Source organism: Gopherus evgoodei, chromosome 4 (genome assembly GCF_007399415.2).
Source record: "Gopherus evgoodei ecotype Sinaloan lineage chromosome 4, rGopEvg1_v1.p, whole genome shotgun sequence".
NCBI classification, from domain to species: Eukaryota; Metazoa; Chordata; order Testudines; family Testudinidae; genus Gopherus; species Gopherus evgoodei.
This window is the reverse complement of record NC_044325.1, coordinates 87627245-87646768: the sequence shown is the minus strand read 5'-3', so window position 1 is coordinate 87646768 and position 19524 is coordinate 87627245. Positions and strand designations below refer to the sequence as shown.

Here is a 19524-nt window from a genome sequence, read left to right as displayed (position 1 = left end):
ATTGCTTCAATACAGACATAACTCTAGACCAGGGGTAGGCAACCTATGGCACGTGTGCCGAAGGCAGCATGCAAGCTGATTTCCAGTGGCACTCACACTGCCCAGGTCCTGGCTACCGGTCCAGAGGGCTCTGCATTTTAATTTAATTTTAAATGACGCTTCTTAAACATTTCAAAAACCTTATTTACTTTACATACAACAATAGTTTAGTTATATATTATAGACTTATAAAAAGAGACCTTCTAAAAACATTAAAATGTATTACTGGCACGTGAAACCTTAAATTAGAGTGAATAAATGAAGACTCGGCACACCACTTCTGAAAGGTTGCCGACCCCTCCTCTAGACTCTATAAAATCCTTAACAGTGCAAAATAAATGAGCAGAACAATTAAGAAAGTTCATATTTAATACTTATTTTAAGAGAAAGGAGAAATCTCCCATCTACACAGCAAGAAATAATTTAATATTTTTAAAAAATTGTAACATTTAGTTTCCCTGATGTGAACAATGCAAACTGAATTACACACCATCAGTTTGAAGGTGTGTGCCCAGAGTATTTATAAGTGGGCAGCACGCTGATCACAGGCAATGGTAATATTGGGAACAGCCTCAGACGCAACAGTTTGTGTGTTCATCTGTGTATATATTACTGCAAGTCATGTTGCCTCCTTATTGCACTGTGTGTTGAAGACCTTGCCTTTGCTTTTACATACACTATGTAAAGTGCAACAGACAGGTATTATAATAATGCCTTCTTCGCCCTTTTCCCTTTCATTCCCTTTGTCCTCTATTTTTTCCTTTTCACACTTTGCCACAGAAGTTGGGGGATGGGTGTGTAAGAGGAGGAAACAAAGAAAGAGGATAAAAAGGAAAAATGATAAACTGAAAAAATAAAAACAACAAATTAAAAAGTTTTCATTTTCCAGATTCATTTTAAGAACTGAATTTTAATAGATTTTTGCAAAATTTTATTATTTAGAAACCATTAGGAAAGGGATAGAAAAGACAGAAAATATCATGCCACTGTATAAATCCATGCTACATCCACACCTTGACTACTGTGTAGTTCTTGTCACCCCATCTCAAAAAAGATATATTTGAATTGGAAAAGGTACCGAGTAGGGCAATAAAAATGATTTGGGGTATGGAATAGCTTCCTTTTGAGGAGAGATTTAAAAAACGGGGCTTTTAGCTTGGAAAAGAGATGACTAAGAGGGGATGTGGTAGAGGTCTATAAAATCATGAATGGGGTGGAAAAAGTGGATAAAGAAGTGTTATTGAGTCCTTCACATTACACAAGAACCAAGGATCACCCAATAAAATTAATAGACAGCAGATTTAAAACAAACAAAAGGAAGTACTACTTCACACAATGCATAGTCAACCTGTGGAATTCATTGCCAGAGGATGTTGTGAAAGCCAAAACTATAACGGGGGGTCAAAAAAGAATAAGTTCATGGAGAATAGGTCCATCAATAGCTATCAGCCAAGATGGTCAGGGATGCAACCTCATGTTGTGAGTGTCCCTCACCTCTGATGCCAGAAGCTGGGAATGGGTGACAGGGGATGGATCACTTGATGCTTGCCTGTTCTGTTCATTTTCTCTGAAGCACCTGGCATTGGCCATTGTTAGACAGGATACTAGGCTAGAATGACCATTGGTCTGACCCACCATGACCATTGTTATGTTCTGAGAAAACAGGCCGTTGTGAGCACATAGGTTCTTTCAATAGCTCCTGCACAGTTCTGGAATTTAAATGCTTAAATCCCTCAATGGACTTTTTCACATTAGCCACATTGATCACATGCCTTTGAAATACTATCTTTTCTCATGTTCATCTCCAAAGCAACAGTACCCAACGCAGACTGGCACCCATTTGACTGATAACGATCTGATGTTGTCAGTTTCTAGAGGGCAATCACTGCTTTCTTTCCCACAACAATTAGAGCTCTCAGCGCAATGATAGATGCTGTAAAGTCAAGGATAGCTTACCAAATGGCTGCAAAAAGTTTCCTTTCCTTCCTATGAAGCCACTCACAGCTGCTCAATCAGATTTCAAGGACAGCTCATCAGTCTGAGGTCTGGACCCAAAGTGGATCTCCAGAAAATGCAGGTCACTTTCAAGTACTGAATGGATCTGGCTTGGGTAGGATGTGTAACCATTGCTGCAATAACTTTGTGAATTACTGGTGTCCAGCTCTGTGCAGGTAGGTCTGGAACATCCTCCTCCACTTGACCATGGCAAATGCAGATGCCTCTCAACTATTTTTCCAAAGCTGAAACAAAAATACTTCTTGCTGAGCAAGTAGTGAGAGCTGTTCATTCTGGCTTCCATTTTGAGAAGACAACTTGGGAATTGCACTGGTTCCAGGGACGTAAAAGACTGTCTTTTGGGAATTGTGGAAGTTTGACCCGATCTCCCACAAGTCCTTTCACAATTTCCCACAAGCTACTGCTTCAGAGAGCTGTCCTGGGATCTGTAGGATAAGTTCACAGTAGACAAAGAAACTCTTTTGAAGGCAACATAATTTAGTGGATCAAGCACTGGTTTACAGTTCAGTAAATCTGGATTCTAGTCCCAGCTCTACTGCTGGGTGGGTGATCTAGGGCCAGTTTCTCTTCCTCAGTGTCCCCATCTGTAAAATGAGGATAATGATACTTACACCTGTAGGAAATTGTTTTGGGGCCTACTAAAGAAGAGGGATATGTAAGACCTTAATATTATTATTACAGTATTGCCTGCTACCACTGGGCAATTCCTTATGGAACTATCTATGTTAGCCCCTTCAAGCTATGGTACACCTATCTGCCACTCTGCAGTACCTGAGTTTCAGGGGGCATAGATCAGAATTTACAGGCTTTAGTAGGGTGAGCTCCACAGAGGCAGGATGTAGAACTATCTGCATGTGCCCCTGCAAAATAAGAAGGAAGCACAGAGCAGGGAATACAAACTTCTGGGTGGAGTTATTTCAGATCACATATTTTCTTTGCTCCTTGTTTTTCTGGACAGAGGGGCGTAAGAGAGAGAGAGAAAGAGAGAGAGAGAGGGAAAGGTCGGATGGCAGGATAAGAGCAAGAAGAGATTGGGACCAGTTTAGAGCAGCAAAGGAAACCCAAAAGGATAAATACTACAATAAAGGGAAGAAAGTGTCCCAGTTTATTGTTATGAAACAGGATGGAGAGGAAAGAAGGCAACCCTTTTTCTTCCAGCTTCATAGATTATTATTATTAGGGTTAGAAGGGACCTCAGTAGATCATCTAGTCCAACCTACTTCTCAAAGTAGGACCAACCCCCAAATAGCCCTTTTAAGGATTGAGCTGACAACCCTAGGTCTAGCAGGCCAATGCTCAAACCACTGAGCTATCCCTCCCCCTCAAATACCAACCTCCCTTAACTCCCAACAAAATACTTCCCTGTGGCAACCTCCGTCCCCTTCAAATCACAGTGTCCCAGTTTTTACATTGAAAATCTGATCAATCAGCTAATGAGGATTTGAGGATGTGGATATTGCTACCTGCAGCCCCATCATTTCCCAACTGCCACTGCACCAACTGCCAACTGCACCGATTTACTGACTGCCACTGCATTACACTCAAGACAATTGTAGCTGAAAACATTTTATCTAGATCTTCTGCTATAATAAGTGTGGTCCCAGCAAGTAACTGCAAAATTGTCTACATGACATGTTAGCCCCATATATTAAATGATGACTAGGATAAGTGTGGCAAAGTAAATACCTGACTAGCGGGTCTGGGAAAATGCCTGAATAGTGGGCATAAATTTTATCTTGAACAATATCCCTTGAACAATTGTTGACACTTAGCTAGTTGTATTTCACTTGTAACATTTCAACATTTGCCAAATAGACTTTTTTTTTTGCACTATATTCAGATGTCTGGGGTGTTATTATCACTCTACCTATAAGCCTCAGTCCAGTAATAACCCTCCTCCTGGCAAAATCCAATCTTTTCTCATCTCTCTCCCTGTAATATCATTTAATTAATCCACAGTTAACTGAGATTCCTTCCATGAATCAATGATTTCCTTTCAATCCTTGTTAAAGATTTTCATTTTTGTAAATTTATAGTATATTGTCGAGAATTAACTAACAACTCCCCTCTCATTATCAGATAAGTGAGGAATGGACTTGATGAAGCAAAAAAAAAAAAAAGAAATAAAAAAGATCCCCTTCACGAAGAACCGCCAGGCTTAAGGAAGGCTTTCTATCTGCTGCCTACATCCATTTACTTGAGACTTTGCAAACCAAAATGGCATATTTGGCATCTTGAAGCCTGTGGGCCAGATCCTCATCTGTACACTGGTACAGATCTGTTGCAAACAGTGGAGCTATGCTGTCCTTACACCAGCTAAGGATCTGGCCCTACCTTCTACCTACACTATTGATTAGACAGTAGTAGTTCGAAAACTTCCACTGGGAGAATAAAGCAGAGGAAGTTTTAGAGATGTATAGGCTTGTGAATCTTTTTAATATAGGTTTTATACACATTTTCAACAGGTCAAATCCTAAAATCTCAATTCAGTTCTTACTCAGCCTTACTCAGGGAAAACTCCCATTGAAGATGGCTATATAAATACGACCCACACTCTCGTGTGTGACAATGTTTGACATATCTTTAACTAACAGCTGTGAGTTAATCAAGTTTTTAACTGAACAGAATTCAAAGGACAACTGTCATTAGCAAAATAAAACAGCCTTAACGTTTTCTACATGGCAAAGCTTTCTAATTGTGTCTAACTTGTAAAAACAAAAGCATATGGACGTGTTAGAAGACAAAATATTGATAAACTTACCTGTTTACTTTCCTAAACACCTTGACGAGAAATTCATTATTTATTTACTGAAGATAAATACAAGGCATAACACATTTTAAGACAATTTATTGAAATGATCTAGTGCATAATAAGGACTGTACACTGTGTATACCAGGCCCAATCCAAAATCCCAGGTTCAAACATCCTTAACTTTAGGTTCAGATCTAATGCTAATATATACACCATACAGGGGTTTTATCTGAAACCATTCCTTTCACCTTAATGCTGTTACATTTCTGGTCTAAACTTTCAGAAAATTGCATGCACAAAATTGATTGTATGTGCCGTCACTGTGATTGTCTGCACCAATTAGGCATGCAAATCTGCAAGCAGTTTTTGCAAGTTTTCAAGAATGTAAACCGTTATCATTTATGTATAAACCTTTGTTCAGAACAGTCAGATATTTGATATTTTACTTATTTAAAATCCTCATGTAAATCTATATAAACTGCATAATAGCTTCACAAACAGAAAAGATAGTCTTCTTGTTAAGGCATGAGAATGGGAGAGATGGTTTCTATTCTCAGTCCTGCCACAGACTTCCTGCATGACCTTGGGCAAGTCATGAACTATAAGCTATCTAACAGCAAACTGACCCACTTGTGAAGTGGTGATAGTAATCCCTACCTGGCAGGGCTGTTGTGAGATTTAATTCATTAGTATAATATGTGAAGGCCCTTGAGATAAGCAAATGAAAGGTACTATCTAAGTACAAACTGTTATTAATAGTATTATACATACTTGCACACTCCCGGCTCCATTTAAAGAGCAGCAGAGTCATGAAAAGTAATAATACAAACAAGGTCATTCAGAAATGGTGAGTGAAACGTATCCCACACAAACAGACACAGCAAAGAACATGCACGATGTCCCCAGAATAGTTGTGGTACTTGAGTAGGAGAGGGCATAAGAGTAATTAACCTTTATTGCTCTATTTCATAAATTTTAGGGCTTGTCTTCTTTACGAAGTGTTGTCACACATACATATCAGCATATTTGTGAAGATCTATGTTAGCTAAACTGAGGCTGACCGCAACCATGCAGTCAGTGTAGGCCAGGATGGTTCACAGTCAGTATTGCTTCAACCAGTCATGACTATGCTGAGTGTGATTTGTTCTGTTCTACACTGACCACAACGTTGTGGTCAGCATGGTGCCATCTCACTTGATTTACACAACTGCGCTTAAGTACTGTAAAATGTTATCGCATAAGCCAGCCCTTACTCTTTTTCATCTCATCAAGCCACAACTCAGACAGTGTGTATTAGTGAATAGTGTGAGAAGTGAGGTTTTTTACCCACGAAAGCTTATGCACAAATAAATCTGTTAGTCTTTAAGGTGACAACGGACTGCTTGTTGTTAGTGTGATGCACTTGCATTCAGAGACTTAGGTTCTATTTCTGGCTCTGCCACTGGCCTATTGCGTGACCTTGGGCGAGTTACATCCCCTCTCTGTGCCTCAGTTTTCCCATCTGTAATATAAGGACAAAGAAACTGGTCTCCTTTGTAAAGTGCTTGGACATCTATGAATGAAGAGTGCTCTATAACAGCTAGTAGTTTTTGTTGTTTCAGTTGCCTCCCTTTTTAAACAAAATGGAGTCAGACATGCTCTCTTTACTAAATTTTAGGGGCATGGTCACATGTGGGCCATATCAATCTGAACACATTATGCGATAATATATGTTCTTTTTCATAATGACCTTATTCTGCATCTAGACTATATGTGGAACTCACAGTGACATCTATAGAAATATTGAGTGTGGATTGATTACAGTATTTGGCCCAAATTTAAGATGGAATCTGGTAAAGTGCTCAGCTGTAATAAAATATTAAGCATTGGGGCTAATGTAGCAAACTTCCATATTTATTAGCAAAGTCATTCCTAGTGCTAAACAAGTCTTTGAAAAATCCTAATGACTTTTATTTCTTTATAGCTCAAAAACATTGTATGCATGCACAACTTTTTATTTCAGAGCTGAGTTCTATTCGGAGGGAAATATCAGCATAAGAACATTAACAAAAAGTAGAGGCTGATGATGGAAATACTGACCCATTTAACTTTAAGGATCTCTGTACAAAAGGAAAATGTTCTGATAATTTGCAGCAGTGCACACCCCTAATGTATGTGCACTCCCCCTATTTAAAGCAGAATTTAAAGCATGCAATTTCGTCTAGTGAATTACCAAAGGAAACTACATTGCTGTAAAACTCTAGGTGTTTGCACTAGTTTAGCTACCTTGGGGTAGTTACACCCGTGCAAATTTCTCAAATGTAGACAGGTCCTCAGACACAGAGTTAAGTGTAATCCCCAGGTTCCTTAACAACACTCGCAGACTTAAATTGATCTAATTCATTATGTCTCAACAGTTTATTCAACTAATCTAGTCCCCTTTTCTGTTTGCCAGTTATTCACAGCTTGATTTTTTAATAGTTTGCATGCTATTCAAAGTTATTCCATGAATGGCTTAAACACACCTATTTAACCCTATGAACTGTTCTCCACTTCTGTTGCTTAGAGTAGTCACTATTTATACTTCACTGTCCAGGGCAGTTACAGATCGTAACACTGGGCCTAAGCAGCAGGGCTGGGCACTGGGGAGATATCCAGGGAGGTCTCTTGTAGATAAGTCTTCTACTTCAGGCAGCACAGCACAGAGGCTACTTGCTTGGAGTGTTCCCTTATGTACCTCTACCACCTCTGGTCAGATGAGGAAGGACTGGATCTGTACAGCAGTGTGCTCCTTTTGGTTCACCATACTAACCATGGGCACCAAGTATCATAGGCTGGGAGACGTTGAGCCTCCCAACAGGCTGTCCTTAGCCATAGGCAGAATAGGCAGCCACCTAGGGCACCACTAGGTCTGGGGGCACCGCTCTGCTGACAGCCTGGATAGATGGGAAGCAGTGGAGCATGTAAGAGCAGGGCTGCTGGATCCTAGAGAGAGATGAATGCAGCACAGTCTGAGGGGCAGGGATTGGCTGCTGGGGTCTCTGGGAAGGGGTGGGGGAAGGAAATCACCTGTAGGGTGACCAGATGTCCCGATTTTATAGGGACAGTCCTGATTTTTGGGTCTTTTTCTTATACAGGCTCCTATTCCCCCCCACCCTGTCCTGATTTTTCACACTTGCTGTCTGGTCACCCTGGGTGGGGGTAATTGGTACCTATAAGACAAAGCCCCAAATATCAGGATTGGCCCTATAAAATCAAGACATCTGGATCTGGTCACCCTAGCTTGGGAGCGTGTGTCTCCCCTGGGCTGGCAGTGATCCATCTCATCCGGGGGGAGCTGCACAGGGCAGGATGAGCTACTGTGGCTCCATGGGTGCCCCGTCCCTGAGATCAGATGCTGTGCTAACTTCACCATGGTCTATTGGGCTGGCAGTGGTGCCCATTGGTGTGTGATCGGAGCTGAGGGTTTGCTGCTGCTGTTGCCACTCTGCACCCCAAGAAGTGGATTTTGGGGTCCTGCAGTTTTCCACCTATCTCCTCCTCTACTGCAGCTGTTGGACCAGCAGGCTGGGGGGTGAGCCAAGCATGGAAGCAGTACTGCATTGCCATTTAGATTGTCATTTAACAAATTTGTTCACCAAAAATGCTTGCTAACAATCCTGAATTCAATTTCAATATTTAAAAAAAAACACAAAAAAACAAAAAAAAATTAAGTTGTTGACAATTATTTGTGACAAGTTTGGTATGGGGAAGGGAGTGGGCCAGTTTTCATCAGAGAAACAAAAAATGTTGACTGACTTCCCTATAGCCCTGTTACTGCTAAATAGAGCCCTCCAACAACTGTAATATGCTAATCTCTTTATTAGTATATAGAGCAGGGGTTGGCAACCTACGGCACATGTGCCAAAGGTGGCATGCGAGCTGATTTTTGATGGCATGCGGTGGTGGGCTGAGCGGCTCAGCCTGCCGCTGCTCTGGGGTTCCGGCTGCTGCCCCATTGCCATGTGGGGGCCCAGGCACCAGCCCCCCTCAGCACCTGCTGCTGGCCTGGGGACCCCTAAGGAACCCAGGCTGGCAGTGGGCTCAGCAAGCTAGCAGCTGAGACCCTGGCTGAGCCACTCAACCCGCTGTCGGCCTGGGATTCCATTCACTCAGCTGGTAGCAGGCTGAGCAGGAATAAATTCAATGAAATAGGAAAGCAAGAGCAACTAATGACAAAGTGCAAGAACCTAGCACAGTGGTCCCCAACCTTTTTTGTCTGGCGAGCACCAGATGAAGGACTGTGGCAGTGAACGAGCATCTGCCGAAATGCCACCGAAATTTGGCGGCATTTCAGCAGCGATGCCTCTGGATGACACTGCTTATTGGTGGCAAGTGGTGTCATCCAGAGGCATCGCCGCCGAAATGCCACTGAATTTTGGCAGCATTTCGGTGGATGCTCGTCCGCCAGCCTGTACGCGGGTGCACTGAGAGGCCCCTGCAGGCGCCATGGCACCTGCGGGCACCGTGTTGGGGATCCCTGACCTAGAGAGCCTCCTGAAGCACAGAGATCATTTTGATTTAAATGGACTTGAACTGTACGAAGAATTGAGTACACTGTCATCAATGTTGCCACATGCAAAATCGATGGACATTGTACAGTTTACTCATATCAGCAAACTTGTTGACATATATCCTAATGTGTACATTGCCACTTGTATTCTCCTGACAATTCCTGTAACAGTAGCATCAGGAGAACGGAGTTTCTCAAAACTAAAGCTCATTAAAAACTATCTCCGCTCTATAAGGAGTCAGGAACACTTGACTGGTCTTGCTATTCTTGCAATCAAACAATACATCACTTTGTCTTTGTCATACGATGACATTATGACTGTTTTTTGCAGCCAAACAAGCCAGAAATATTGCTTTTAATTAAAAACAAATCCTTGTTTCAATACCTCTTCATAGAAGTTTCCAATAAAATGTTGACCAATTAAAAAAATTATATTATTTGCATCATTCTGTCAAATAAGAATTTTTTCTATAGTGCTACTTCTTTAGTGCTAGTCCATCAGCATTACAGTGTGCTTCATTAAGTTAAACTGGTTTTAATAACAAGCATGTGGCAAGTTTTCCAATAGCGTAAGCTTATGTTTGTGTTGCTAAGAGCAAGACAGGCACAGGGGCACCAGTTTAATAATCCCGCCTAGGGCACCATAAATCCTAAGGACGGCCCGCTTCACAAACAGCAAGGCATGGCCCCACCCATGCTCCATCCCCAGGCCCTCTCCTGCCAGTTCCCCTGTCCCTGTGGCATGGCCCTGGTTCAGGCTGGAGCTGGCGCTGGGGCCACAGCACAGGGACAAAACTCTCAGATCATGCTTAGCCTCAAAGGAAAGGGGGAATGTAGCCTAGAGCCAAGAACTGAACCCTGCAGGACCCTACTAGAAACATACCCATTTGATGATGATTCCCCATTTACAATTACATTTTGAAATCTATCAGCCAGTTTTTAATCCATTTAAAGCAGAGATCTCAAACTCAAATCACCACGAGGGCCACATGAGGACTAGTACATTGGCCTGAGGGCCGTATCATGGAAACCTTTTCATAGAACAATACAAAAGTATAGTCAAAAATGAAAAAAATGAAGAGTAATATAGTATTCTATTAAAAGTCAATGTATTAACTTTTTTAAACTTTAATGCAAAAAGTCAGTGCTAAGTTTGACAGTCATTTCATTTTTGGCCACATAGCTGGCAGTGTTTTGCATCAACCAGGGCATCAATATTAGTTTTTATCCTGAGACTAAACCAATCTCAGTGTTGCTTGCAAATTGTACCACATTCCATACAAAAAACTACACAAAGAAAATGTTAAGACTACACAGTTAAGCACATGTGCCAAAATTAGGGTTCCACACACAACTTTTTCTCTGACCCTTTGAGACTACGTGTTATCATATAACCTTCTAATTACAGGGTCATGTATTGTTTCCCATATAATATATACCTCTTTTCTACACCCTTAAATTGTATAGCATCTTACAGTGATTTTTCTACTGACTTTTATTGCGTTGTCACAGTAGCCCAATATATGCTTACTAGCAAAGGACCTGCCACTTAGCCACTTAAATTTATGGTAAGTATAAGTGAGGGTGGGCAAATGTGTGGTGTGATGGGAAGCTGCGTTGATTTGTACCTGGGTTGTGTTGTGCTGGGAGATTTTGGTTGATTTATGTTGGTGGCAAATAAGGGGTGTGTGCTGGGGTGAGGGGCTATCTGTATTTGGACTTGCTGGTTGTGTTGTTGTGTAGGCAGTTGTGCTGATATGTGAGGTTGCAGCTAGGCACAAAGGTGTGGCAGTCGGGCCAAGTAATCCACTATCTGTGAAGTCTCCCTCATACAACCAATGAAACTGTAGCATGCAAATTAGCTATTGAGTAAGGGTGGTGATTGGTTGAGTTATCTCTGCTATCACAATTGTCTAGTACTCTTGGCACAGCACAGATACACACCTTTCAAGTCAAAATAGCTGACAACTTCAAAATTGGTTGGTAAAAGACTACAAAACCCCCACTCCACCCCTTCCATGAGGCACCGCCCATGCCCCACCTCTTCCCACCCCTTCCCTGCCCCCACTCCAACCCCTTCCTCAAAGTCCCCACCCCAACTTCGTCCCATCCCTACTCCTATTCCAATCCCTTTCTCAAATCCCCGCCCCGGTCCTGCTTCTTCTCTGCCTTCTCTGCACCGCGTCCCCGCTCCTCACCCCTCTCCCCTGGAAAGTCCTGTTTGGCGGCGGGAAGCATTGGGAGGTAAGCAGAAGAGTGGGACCACTGCGCGCTGGGGAGATGAGGAGGCGGGATGGGGGCTGAGAGAAACTTGGCTGCTGGTGGGTGCAGAGCACCCACTAATTTTTCCCCATGGGTGCTCCAGCCCCGGAGCACCCAAGGAGTCGGTACCTATGGCGGACCACCGGAAATAATTCTGTGGGCCACATGTTTGAGACCCTTGATTTAAAGTGTTCAATGCTGATTTTGTATCTTTCCAGTATCTTAATCAAAATGTAATGTGTTACCAGGTCAAATGTCTGCTTACAGAACACAGGCCTAAGCATATTACTTTAATACTATTACATTTATCAACTGAAGTTGTAATCTCATCAAAAAATTGTATCAAGTTTCCAAATTCACTTCACAGGGACCCTCCTCAATTGCAGAAGAGAGGGCTGGATTTGCTCTTTTGTACCATGTAATTAGTCACCTAGGTCACCTGGTATTGCTTTTGTTGCTTGATCATAATACAGAAAAATCCTGAATATAAATACCTGTTCAGCAGAGTGAGTGGAAGAATCAATATCCCTTTCTATGTCTTGTAGTTATTCTTTTTATTACACCTGCTGAAACATGACTTCAAGCAATTGAGACAATAGACATGTACTGCCTGTGGCAGATAAAAAAATTTTGATCTGTGGGCCCAATTCTGAACAAGCAAGCAAAGGCCAGATGAAACAACTCTACTTGCTGGAAACTGACAGTGTGGCCACATTTGCAGCATTTGCAGCAGTGTTGGGAGTGGTGCATTATGAGCAGCTATCCCAGCGTTCAAGTGGTTGAAATGTGCTTTTCAAAAGAGGGGGGTGGGGTGGAGTGTGACAGAGAGTGTGGGGGAGACAGAGGCCATGTCTACATCTAAAATTTTGCAGCGCTGGTTGTTACAGCTGTATTAGTACAGCTGTATAGGGACAGCGCTGCAGAGTGGCCACACTTACAGCAATCAGCGCTGCAAGTGGTGTTAGATGTGGCCACACTGCAGCGCTGTAGGGCGGCTTCAAGGGGGGTTCCGGGAACGCGAGAGCAAACCGGGAAAGGCGACCAGCTTCGCCGCGGTTTGCTCTCGCGTTCCCCGAACCACCCTGCAAACCGCAGGGAAGGAGACCTGCTTGCTCGGGGTTCCGGGAACGCGAGAGCAAACCGGGAAAGGAGACCAGCTTCGCCGCGGTTTGCTCTCGCGTTCCCCGAACCACCCTGCAAACCGCAGGGAAGGAGACCTGCTTGCTCGGGGTTCCGGGAACGCGAGAGCAAACCGGGAAAGGAGACCAGCTTCGCCGCGGTTTGCTCTCGCGTTCCCCGAACCACCCTGCAAACCGCAGGGAAGGAGACCTGCTTGCTCGGGGTTCCGGGAACGCGAGAGCAAACCGGGAAAGGAGACCAGCTTCGCCGCGGTTTGCTCTCGCGTTCCCCGAACCACCCTGCAAACCGCAGGGAAGGAGACCTGCTTGCTCGGGGTTCCGGGAACGAGAGAGCAAACCGGGAAAGGCGACCAGCTTCGCCGCGGTTTGCTCTCGCGTTCCCCGAACCACCCTGCAAACCGCAGGGAAGGAGACCTGCTTGCTCGGGGTTCCGGGAACGCGAGAGCAAACCGGGAAAGGAGACCAGCTTCGCCGCGGTTTGCTCTCGCGTTCCCCGAACCACCCTGCAAACCGCAGGGAAGGAGACCTGCTTGCTCGGGGTTCCGGGAACGAGAGAGCAAACCGGGAAAGGAGACCAGCTTCGCCGCGGTTTGCTCTCGCGTTCCCCGAACCACCCTGCAAACCGCAGGGAAGGAGACCTGCTTGCTCGGGGTTCCGGGAATGCGAGAGCAAACCGGGAAAGGAGACCAGCTTCGCCGCGGTTTGCTCTCGCGTTCCCCGAACCACCCTGCAAACCGCAGGGAAGGAGACCTGGTTGCTCGGGGTTCCGGGAACGCGAGAGCAAACCGGGAAAGGAGACCAGCTTCGCCGCGGTTTGCTCTCGCGTTCCCCGAACCACCCTGCAAACCGCAGGGAAGGAGACCTGCTTGCTCGGGGTTCTGGGAACGAGAGAGCAAACCGGGAAAGGAGACCAGCTTCGCCGCGGTTTGCTCTCGCGTTCCCCGAACCACCCTGCAAACCGCAGGGAAGGAGACCTGGTTGCTCGGGGTTCCGGGAACGAGAGAGCAAACCGGGAAAGGAGACCAGCTTCGCCGCGGTTTGCTCTCGCGTTCCCCGAACCACCCTGCAAACTGCAGGGAAGGAGACCTGCTTGCTCGGGGTTCCGGGAACGAGAGAGCAAACCGGGAAAGGAGACCAGCTTGATTACCAGAGGCTTCCTCCTTCCACGGAGGTCAAGAAAAGCGCTGGTAAGTGTCTACATTGGATTACCAGCGCTGGATCACCAGCGCTGGATCCTCTACACCCGAGACAAAACGGGAGTACGGCCAGCGCTGCAAACAGGGAGTTGCAGCGCTGGTGATGCCCTGCAGATGTGTACACCTTCAAAGTTGCAGCGCTGTAACTCCCTCACCAGCGCTGCAACTTTCTGATGTAGACAAGCCCAGAGAGAGTGGATTTTTGGAGCTGACACTGTTGTCAGCTCCCTGCCTTGCAAGTTCTAAGGACTTGAAGATACACAGCACCAACCTTCAATCATTTTAAAAGTTTTGACCCCTTCTCCCACCCCTCTCTCATTCACTAAATGCATATAGCCTTCAGACCAGATAAGCAGCTGCTCCAAAATGGACTCCCCCTCCCCCCAGCCCTGGGTTGCTTCTTTCCTCAAGCAAACACTAGCTGTGCACATTCATCCTCTTGCCTGCCTCTGCTGGAGCAAACAGTAGCTGTGTTTGTTTTTTAGATAAGCATCTCCGGGAGACCCCGGCGTTCACAACAAAACAAAGAGAGGCATCATAACAAAACAAAGAGTGTAATCTTTACTTTAAAAGCATTATGGGAAGCTTCCGGAGGTCAGTTACAGCGTAGTAAGATTAATCACTGTTTACACTGGCACCCCAGCACTGCAAGAGCAGCACTATAGTTGTTGTTCCCCAGGCCAAGGTGGAGTACAGCCAGCGCTGTAGCCAGGGAGATACAGCGCCGTATGTGCCTTGCCAGTGTGGACGGGGAGTAAGTTACAGCGCTGTAAAGCCACCACCAGCGCTGTAACTCTCAAGTGTAGCCAAACCCTGAGTTTCAACACAGCAAGGCTGAGGGAAGGAATTCTGAGCCAAAATCAGTGATGATGCTGTGATAGTCCCCTGTGCAATTGTCTGCTGTGACCTCTCCCTCCCATGTGGGATTGGCCTATGTGAATCCATGATGTGCCTAAACACACTGGCTATGTCCTGGTTTGTGCTGACCCACTTCCCCTTCCCACTCCTCCTCCCTCTTCAGAGACCCATCTTGGAATATATGCAGGCTACGGGGATTTGTTCTCCAGAACAGCAGAAATGCACAGAACCCACTCTGCCTTGCATGGCCAGGCAGATGAGGGTTGCCAACAGTCCCTTATTACAAGGGATGTCCCTTATTTTTGTATCTGTGTACAACAAGATCGGGAGTTGAGTGCTGCTAAAAGCAGCAAGAAATACCTTTGACGAATGTAGGTGAGGGCTGCTTGTTGTATAATTAAATAATAATTAAATAATAATTAATAATATCGGGAGGAAGGCTGGGATTGGAGTACTAAAAAATCAGACCCTTGTTTTTGAACTACAATGCTGGCAACCTTACGTGGGCCATTTCAAGATTTGCCCCATTTCAATTTGGGTTTAAGTAGAAATCCTTCAAGAATTATGCAAGCTTTAACATAGAGTTCAAAGGGAGGAAGTGGAGACCTTTCAATTGCAAGTTTCTTGGGGCAAAAACCTGTCTTTAAAATTTCTGTAACGTGCCATGCACACCTATGGTTCTGCAGAGCTAAGAAAAATAATACCAGAACAAAGTTATGAATACAGAAATTTAGGATAATAGTTCTAATGTGAAATCCAGCTTCCTTGGATGGGTAGGCACACATTTTGAACTTCAATAGATAATATCATAGGTAGAAGAATCAAAGCTAGAGAGGAGAATATTGTCTACTCCTTTCCCCAGTCTCAAATACATTACCTAAAGATTCTCAACCTACATGGCTCTTAAAATAATTTGTTTTTGGTTGAGTCAAAATCTTTTATGTATTTTTTGCTAGTTATCTGTCAGCTGAAAAACTTACTGCTTGTCCCGTAACACATACCTCCTTAATTTTTCCCTCCTCCTTATTTATAATAAAATAGATGTAATAACTAGTATCCAATTAACAGTTAAATAGCACCTTTAATTCAAGATCTCAATGTGCCTTAAAAGGTAGGTATTAGTATCCATCTTTCATCTGGGGAAATTGAGACAGGGAGAGATTTAGTGACTTGTTCAAGGTCACAGAACAAGCCAGCAGCAGAGTTAGGAATAGAAGTCAGGTACCCTGCTTTCAGTCTCATGCTCTGCCCATTAGTTGACATTCCCAGTCCATTATCTTTGTAATTGTATTATTTAACTTTGTTAAAAAAAATGTTTGGTATGAGGATGAAGTTGCTATACAAGATGCCATAAAATGAAAGCTGTGTTTGCATTGTGCTATTTATCTTTAAAAGGATGTATTTAAGAAGACGTGAAAAGCTTAATAAAACCTTTCCTTCGGTTGCCAGTTCACATCCTGGAAATGATACTCTGATAAATGTCAGTGTTTGTATGTCTCCAGTCAAAAGATCAGACAGGGTCACTGAAAAGCTGAAGAATGTGATTTAAATGGCAAAAATCTTTCCCCATTTATATGAAAAATAGAACTAGGGAAGATTTTCTTCCTTTATCCTATGATTAAGCTTTTAAACCTTACTGGGGAGCAGCAGGCAGTTGTTAACATCTTTAAAGACTGGTCTGTTTATGTATAATGCAAAAATAGTATTTAGAGTGTTCGCCCAACCTGTGTAGGAAGGGGCTGTTCATTTTAATGAGGGCAAGGCCTAGCTACAAAGAAGTGATAATGGGAGATGCCATTGACAACAGGGATACATGCAGAAGCCACAAAGATTCCTCCTTTTGTCTCCAGACAGATCACAAGAACAAGGATTCATTCACATATAGAAAGAGACAATTGCTAAGTACTTGAGGAAGTTCTCTGTGCTGAAGTCTGGCTAGGGGTGAACTCAGAATTGTTGTGTTCATGCAAAAAAAAAAAAGCCTCACATATATAGGCATCATCATAATTATAGAATTAAGCAAAAATTCAGTTTACCACTCACTCCCAAAATGTGTCCTGCAAACTTTCTGCAGAAGCTAACTGACAAATTGTTGCCTTTTTAGTTCAAGCCTATAAAACATCTATATTTTTTCTCCTTTCCAATTAGATAATCTTTATTTTTTATTCATCTCAGGTCTAGCTGTGTCACTTTGACCTCTTTGTGAGGCCTGGGTAAATGCTGAAGATTCTGGGCCACAATTCTTAAGAAGGAAACTTCAAGTTCTTTCCGCTTCACTTCCCCTTCACATGTCTGAGGCAGTTAACGTTGCTGCCCCATAGTCTGTGTGGCAGGAGCTGTGTGCTAGCTGTGGCACCTATTGTCTGCATTTTTCCTCTCGTTAGTCTCCTTGACCTTTTATTGTCTTACTCCTGCAGTGTCAGGTCAGACTTAGTGTAGGTCTCCCTTCACCAAGGACCCCTTTCCTTTCGTGGATCACTAAACAGGACAATTGCTCTATCCATCTTTTCAGGGCCTTTTGTGGAGCCCCCCCTGAGCTGAGAAAGGCTTGATTCACTGGGAAACCATTTTGGTCAAAGAGAAGCCTGACTATGTGTCCTTTTAGGAACTCTGTCTTAATCACTGACTTTTTTATCTGGGATATGAAGAGGATTCAGGAGATCAAAAGGTTTGGGAGTACATGGGTTTGACCACATTTTTCCTAGAAATAATGGGAAACCTCCACTGAAAAATGAGCTCTGTTACAATGGGCAAACAAGAAGGAAAGCCACATAGTGTTCCCAGAGCATTCTGAGTCATCAGACCTTCAATAGGTTTCGTAGAGGGGGGGGAAAATAAACAGAAAATGTAAATGGAATGTAATAATTAATGGACCTAAAGAAACAGACTCATTTGTTTTGCGCATAATTGAAAACTTAAAAAAAAAAAGTCAAAGGAAATCAATACAGCAGATGAAGAAGTCCAAAGACTGGAAGTTCAGTTTAGCTGACCACACACTGGACACATATGTGGTCACTTGGAATTTGTCGCTATAAGAATTGCCCATCACTTTCAAAAGTGAAGAGAGTTTTGTTTATAATTTCAGCTTCAGCTTTAGTCCAAAGGATTCCTCAGGGATATGAAAAGGTATTTAAAACTGGCTAAATTATTGTATTATAACTATTCAATTCTTTGACAGCCTTGGCAGTGTCGCTGGATGCATTACGAACCCCAAACAGACTTCTCTGCAATGTACTGCATGCTTCTGGCTATAAAAGTTCTTGAGAAACCTGGTAAATCTCAAACTTTTACAATCACTAGATACCCTGAAAAATCACAATCACAAAACTATTATTGGTTCTTTTTTCACACATTCTGAGCATCCACATTTCCCAAGTAGACGACTTCTTTAAATATGAATATAGGTACCTCACTTTAGGCACCCATGTCCAGAAAGGGTTTGGTATTAGGTGCTTAACAAACAAGTAAGGATACCAAAGTCCCTATTCCCAGCAGCTTACAGTTTCTATAGAGCCATTTTTATCTTCTGATGACTCCAAGCATTTTCTTTTTAATGAACTCCGGCTCTATCTTTATTACATGGTTAATCTTCCCCACGCCTTGCTTACCGAGGGCTTTTTTTTCTGAAGAATTCTCTTTTTTTCATATGTTTTTATTAATGAAGGCCCTGCTTTTAAAAAGCATCCTGATTAAGGCAAACACTTAAGCATGTGTTTTACTTTTAGTATGAGTTTAAATCCCTTTGAGGTCAATGTGACTTAAGGAAATGCTCAGAGTTAAGCACATTTAAGTGCTTTCCTGTGTTAGGGACTGATGCAAAGCCCAGTAAAAGTGATGACACCTCTTGCTTTGACTTCAATGGGCTTTGAATGAGGACTAGAATCAAGAGCTATCTTCAAGCAATGGCAAAGTCATGTTCCCAGTCTTGAAGGGCACAAAGTGCCACCATCTTGATCCCTGAAAAATTCTGACAGAAATATGTGCTTGTGGAATTTTAGCAGGTAGTTGGGAGAGATTATGGACAGAATGAGAAAATTCCTAGAATTAATATTTTTTAACCTTGATATTTCCTCATTAAACTACAGAGAGATCTTTTTGATATTTTTCACTAAGAATAACATAAATAATTTTTCATTCTTTATAGGGGTGACAGGACAATAATATCTATTGTGTCTTTTGTGACACCCCAATTTTTCTATCAGTTCAAGTCATAGAGCCCATTGACAGTGTTTTGTTACTGTTTTCAGACCAAGTGGTTCTGGATCCTACCAGTCCTGGAGGCACTGCAATACCAGGTCAATGCATGGGGTGGACAGAGCAAGTGCCTATTCCATCCCCCTGTTTCAAAAATCAATTTAATATACAGTCCTCAAATAAAGGACATATCAAATATTAAACTGATAAGAACAGATACTAGATAATTTTTTCACCTCTCTTAGCCAGAAGGCTGAGAAATTGATCTTAGCTCGCATTTGCATCTGAGAGGAAGAGAAAAAGTGATCCAGGCATTTCCCATTGTCCCTGGAATGCAGAAACACCTGTTTGAATTCTTCACTCATAGAGTCCTCAGTCCTGCCCCTTAATGGCATTAAATGTCCATTTACTATGAAAGGTTGCAAAATATATGGGGGAAATGTAGGCAAAGAAAAAATAGGCATATCCACAGACCTTTTGGGACTGATATTACTGCAGACTCAGAACTCCTGGAGTGGGTGGGAGGGGTGCAGGTGG

The 19524-nt window shown here is 43.2% G+C and overlaps 1 pseudogene; it reads right to left on the bottom strand.

Moving 5' to 3' along the window:
- Positions 1–19051: 19051 nt before the first annotated feature.
- On the bottom strand, positions 19052–19253 carry LOC115651755 (annotated as a pseudogene).
- Positions 19254–19524: the final 271 nt, after the last annotated feature.